At 40.3% G+C, this 6,469-nt stretch overlaps 1 pseudogene; it reads right to left on the bottom strand.

The window, feature by feature from the left end:
* Positions 1-614: 614 nt before the first annotated feature.
* LOC124019057 lies at positions 615-6,236 on the bottom strand (annotated as a pseudogene).
* Positions 6,237-6,469: the final 233 nt, after the last annotated feature.

The raw sequence follows: 6,469 nt of genomic DNA, 5'->3' as shown, positions 1-6,469 counted from the left end.
GCGGCGTTGGGCCAGTTGACATTTTAGGGATGTTTTTCTAGTATGTCAACAACGTGTTAGGGTCATGTTATCATCATGGTTGAGGTATCCTCTCAGGTAATATGGCTATAGTAGTATTCTTCTTCTTCTTGTATTCTCAATTCAATCAACCACAAAATCAGAACCCCTGGAGGTGAGACTGACGCTCCCCTTTATGACATCATCAAAGAGCGACGGTGTAATTCCACTGGCTAAGCTTCAGTTAAAATGAACGCATCAACAGAGAACACTTCAACACACAAACACACACACCTCAGTGCAGGAGCCAGAGCTGGTCAGTCACAAAGTGTATGTGCTGAACTGTCCTGTAGGGTGTTGTTGATAAAACATTAGCTACATGTAAACTCAGTCTCAGCTGAGTGACAGCAGCACAGCCAACAGGATGCAGAGAAAAGTCCCAGCGGGGCAGGACGCCACGTTACTATTGGCTCTCTTGACCCCACTGGGCGGGCCAACTGATGTCATGGGGACACACTTGTTCCTCCTGCGAGGGGGGGCGGAGGGGTTGTATTTATTCCCTCCAGGGGTGTAGTCCTCCTCCTCCCTCAGTACCTGCACCTCGTTCTGACCCCCTTTGCGGCCCGGGTACAGTTCCTGTGACTCCCCTTGGGCGGCCTGGGAAGGGGTAAGGGTAGGGGCGAAGGTGACAGGTCCCTGTTGTTCTGGTCCCTGTGTGGGAGGTGTGGGTGCTGGTGGTGGTTATGGCGGTGCTTGTGGTTCCTGTGATGGAGTCGACAGTCCTCCTCTTTCGTCTGGGACTCCCCCAGCCCGGCCTCTCCGCCTACGACACCACCTCCCCGGGCTTCTCCTGCTGAACAGCTGGGTAAGTCCTCTTTCCTCAAGCCCTTGAGGTCCCGGCCCTGGAGCTCAGGAGGGGAGACGCACTCCAGCACCGACGTAGAGCCCCGGAACCTACGCAGCCACACCCACAGTGGCAGAGCCTGGATAACGACGATAATGCCTTTTAATAATAATAATAATTTAATAATAGACAATCAATTTAATTTAATAATGCATGCCTTTAAAAACACCCAAGGACAGATTACATTAAAGTACAATAAGATAAATAATAATAAATAAATACCTAAATAATAATAATAATAATAATAATAATAATAACAAATAATAATAAATAAATACTAATAAATAATAAGATGAATAAATAATAATACTAATAATAAATTAATAATAATAATAAATAAATAATAATACTAATAATAAATAATACTAATTATTATTAATACTAATAATAATAAATAATACTAGTAAATAGATAAATAATAATACATAAATAAATACTAATACTAATAATAATAAATAATACTAATTATTATTAATACTACTAATAATAAATAATAATAAATAATACTAATTATTATTAATACTACTAATAATAAATAATAATAAATAATACTAATTATTATTAATACTACTAATAATAAATAATAATAAATAATACTAATTATTATTAATACTACTAATAATAAATAATACTAGTAAATAGATAAATAATAATAATACTAATAATAATAAATAATACTAGTAAATAGATAAATAATAATAATACTAATAATAAAACATAATAATAGTAAATCAATAAATAATAATACTACTAATAATAATAAATAAATACTAATACTACTAATAATAATAAATAAATACTAATACTCATAATACTACTACTAATAAATAATAATAGTAAATAAAAAATAATAATACAAATAATAATAATAAATAATAATACTAATTATAATAATAATAAAAAATAATAATAGTAAATAAAAATAATATTACTAATAATGAAAAATAATAATAGTAAATAAATAAATACTAATAAATAAATACTAATACTAATAATAAATAAAATAATAATAATAATAATAATAAATAATAATAGTAAATAAAAATAATAATACTAATAATAATAAATAATAATAGTAAATAAATAAATACTAATAAATAATAGGATAAATACATAAATAATATTAATAATAAATAAATAATAATAGTAAATAAATAAATACTAATAAATAATAAGATAAATAAATAAATTATTATAATAATTAATAAATACTAATAAATAATAAATGACTTAAATGTAAATGTAACATAAATAAATAAATACTAATAATATATAAATAATAATAATACTAATAAATATAATAATAATTATTATAATAAAAATAATAAATAAATACAATTTGATTTGATTTGAAAAAGATTAAATGAAAAAAAAGACTAAAAAAGCAATCAAAATAGCACATGAAACAAGCACAAAAAGGGGAGATGGTCAGAATATGAGTCTATAGTGAAAGTATATTGGCTAGCTGAAAAACCAAGTTGTGTGTTTTGGAATCCACCTTGCAGTCACACTCCCAGGGGTTGTTGTTGAGTCTGAGGTACTCCAGGGAAGACAGCAGAGCCAGGCTGGCCCCAGACAGCTCAGTCAGAGAGTTGTTGAACAGGTAGAGGGTGGTGAGGCGACTCAGGTCGTGGAACGCCAGACGGTGGACCCACTGCATTAGATCAGAAACCATTGATGCTAAATGCCATATTAATATCCTCAACTATTCTATATTATTTTCTGTACTTGATTAAATTATTTTAGAGGCAATGTACATACACACAAAATCCCCATTCCAATAGGAAGAGCAATACACCAGTAATACACCAGTAATACACCAGTAATACACCAGTAATAGACCAGCAATAGACCAGCAATAGACCAGCAATAGACCAGCAATAGACCAGCAATAGACCAGCAATAGACCAGCAATAGACCAGCAATAGACCAGCAATAGACCAGCAATAGACCAGCAATAGACCAGCAATAGACCAGCAATAGACCAGCAATAGACCAGCAATACACCAGTAATACACCAGTAATACACCAGTAATAGACCAGTAATAGACCAGTAATAGACCAAATGTAAACATCCCTGGTGATGAAGTGCAAGGAATAGTTCAACATCTTATCCAAGTGAAAGACTGAATTAGGGGGGGGGGTGAAAGAGTTCTTGGCTCTGGTGGTCTTGACTTTGGGGTGTCTGGTGGGCTGGCTGGTTGTCCTGACTTAGTGGTGTCTGGTGGGCTGTCTAGAGGTCCTGACTTTGGGGTTGTCTGGTAGTCCTGACTTTGGGGCTGTCTGGTAGTCCTGACTTTGGGGCTGTCTGGTAGTCCTGACTTTGGGGTTGTCTGGAGGGCCTGACTTTGGGGCTGTCTGGTAGTCCTGACTTTGGGGCTGTCTGGTAGTCCTGACTTTGGGGTTGTCTGGAGGGCCTGACTTTGGGGCTGTCTGGTAGTCCTGACTTTGGGGCTGTCTGGTAGTCCTGACTTTGGGGTTGTCTGGTAGTCCTGACTTTGGGGCTGTCTGGTAGTCCTGACTTTGGGGCTGTCTGGTAGTCCTGACTTTGGGGCTGTCTGGTAGTCCTGACTTTGGGGCTGTCTGGTAGTCCTGACTTTGGGGCTGTCTGGTAGTCCTGACTTTGGGGCTGTCTGGTAGTCCTGACTTTGGGGCTGTCTGGTAGTCCTGACTTTGGGGCTGTCTGGTAGTCCTGACTTTGGGGCTGTCTGGTAGTCCTGACTTTGGTGTGTCTGGTGGGCTGGCTGGCCTAGCTCTAATTCTGCAGACTCTAGTACACAGCTTCAGTGTTAAAAAAAGGGAAAAAAGAAAGACTTTGGAGTGTCTGTACCTGTAGCCGGTTCTGGTGTAGTAAGAGGCGGTCCAGGACTCCCAGTCCCCTGAATGTGTTCTGGTGGAGGGACCAGAGCTTGTTGCCATGGAGGAAGAGGTGGGTGAGGTTCAGCAGGTCCACAAACAGATCATCCTCCAGGAACTCCAACTGGTTGTTCTGTGGAGGGATGAGGAGGAGGGATGGGAGAAGTGGGGAGAGAAATACAGATGTAGTATCTTAATTTGATCACTCTGTTGTCATGAAAATCAAAAAGTACCCTAGTAGAAACATACATTCCCTGACACCCACAGCCGATCTAAACTAATTTAGCATTTTCATGTTTTTTTTTAAATGATATATATATATATATATATAATCAAATCCTCCTGATGCAGGATACATTTTCTTCCATGGAGAAACTGGTCAAATTAAGATCTGTTTACAGTGCCTTCAGAAATATTCAGACCCCTTGACTCTTTCCACATTTTGTTACGTTACAGCCTTATTCTAAAATAGATTAAGAAAAAAATCAATCCTCAGCAATCTACACACAATATCCCATAATGACATCACAATACCCCATAATGACATCGCAAAATCCCATAATGACACCTAGGACCATGCCCCAGGACGACCTGGCATGATGACTCCTTGCTGTCCCCAGTCCACCTGGCCGTGCTGCTGCTCCAGTTTCAACTGTTCTGCCTGTGATTATTATTATTTGACCCGGCTGGTCATTTATGAACATTTGAAACATCTTGGCCATGTTCTGTTATAATCTCCACCCGGCACAGCCAGAAGAGGACTGGCCAATAACATAGCCTGGTTCCTCTCTAGGTTTCTAAATAGGTTTTGGCCTTCTAGGGAATTTTTCCTAGCCACCGTGCTTCTACACCTGCATTGCTTGCTGTTTGGGGCTTTTTAGGCTGGGTTTCTGTACAGCACTTTTGAGATATCAGCTGATGTACGAAGGGCCATATAAATACATTTGATTTGATTTTGTTGATGAAACCAAATTGAAGTCTTTGGTCTGAATGCGAAATCACATCTGGAGGAAACCTGGCACCATCCCTATGATGAAGGATGTTTTTCAGCAGCAGGGACTGGGAGACTAGTCAGGATCGAGGCAAAGATTAACAGAGCAAAGTATAGAGAGATCCTGATGAAGTCCTGAGCGTTCTGGAGCAGGTTCTCAGACTGGGGCGAAGGTTCACCTTCCAACAGGACAACGACACAGCACACAGCCAAGAAAACACAGGAGGGGTTAACAAATAAATGGCCCAGCCAGAGCCCAGACTTGAACCCAATTGAACATCTCTGAGACCTAAAAATATGTGCTGCAACGAAACTCCCCATCCAACCTGACAGAAATGAGAGGATCTGCAGAGAAGAATGGGAGGACCTCCCCAAATACAGGTGTGCTAAGCTTCTAGGCCATAAAGAAGACCTCGAGGCTGTAATCTCTGTCCAAGGTGCTTTAACAAAGTACTGAGTAAAGGGTCTGAATACTTATGTAAATGTGATATTTCAGTTTTTGTTTTTATTTGCAAAATAAAAATAAATAAAAATATTTTTGCTTTGTTACCCAAAGACATTGTAAATCTCCTCTGTCAGTGTTATCTCATAGAGGCCCATCCTCAGTAGAACACACACACACAATAGTTAAACAGAACACTCTATTCTGTCAAATAAAACAACCATTATAAAAGAATCTTGCAATTTTCCACGACACTAGCTATCTAATATAGCTAAGATTTTATATTATATTCCTCTACCTGCAGATAGAGGTACTGCAGGCTGCTGAGCCCCTCGAAGATCCCCGGCGGCAGGCTGAGCAGCCCACAGTGGTAGAGGTGCAGGGCGTGCAGGCGGCCCAGGCCCTGAAGGTGCCCGAAGCCAGGGCCCTCAGGTGACGGTTGTCCCCAAATCCAGCTCCTCCAGGCGGGCAAAGCCGTGAAAAGTGGAGGCCTGGATGTAAGAGATGTTGTTGGAGTAGAGCCACAGCAAGACCGTGGTGGGACCAGTGGCCCCGCAGCAGACGCTGAATCTTGTTGTTCTGGGAAGAATGGAGAGAAACAAAGGACGAGAACGCTGCTTAGGTCTGGATGTGGCTCTTTGGAAACCGGATGGGCAAACATTGATTTGACGGCAACATTAGAAATTATAATTAGACAAAACTATTCCAAAAGAAGAAGTCCAAGACACTCAGCATTACATTTTTTTAGTACAAATGCTTTTTAAATCTCCTAGACTACACATGGTTGAGTAATCAACCGGTTCTTACCAGGAAGACCCTCTCGCTCTGGGCTGGGATCTCCTCTGGGACAGACAGAAAAGTTATGTGCCTGACAGGATACGGTGCTGGGAGATGTGTGGCAGATACAGTCCCTGGGACAGGGGAGGAGAGATCCAGGCCGCACAGGACGAGGAGCAGCTCTACACCTCCAGAACCTGACAGACGAAAGAGGAGTTAGCTGGGACATACAGCACCACACCAGCAACACAACTGGAGAGGAGAGACATCTTTGGAAAAACTTTATTGGCACTACTACTGTCAAGTCAGCTAGTACCAAAATGAAAAGAGAGGGCAGAGAGGAGGGGAACATGGCAGAGAGGAGGGGAACATGGCAGAGAGGAGGGGAACATGGCAGAGAGGAGGGGAACATGGCAGAGGAACATGGCAGAGGGTAGGGTAACATGGCAGAGAGGAGGGGAACATGGCAGAGGAACATGGCAGAGGGTAGGGGAACATGGCA

The sequence above is a fragment of the Oncorhynchus gorbuscha genome, unplaced genomic scaffold (assembly GCF_021184085.1).
Source record: "Oncorhynchus gorbuscha isolate QuinsamMale2020 ecotype Even-year unplaced genomic scaffold, OgorEven_v1.0 Un_scaffold_6296, whole genome shotgun sequence".
In the NCBI taxonomy this organism is placed as follows: Eukaryota; Metazoa; Chordata; class Actinopteri; order Salmoniformes; family Salmonidae; genus Oncorhynchus; species Oncorhynchus gorbuscha.
The sequence above is the reverse complement of the archived record's forward strand: the minus strand, read 5'-3'. Positions and strand labels throughout refer to the sequence as shown.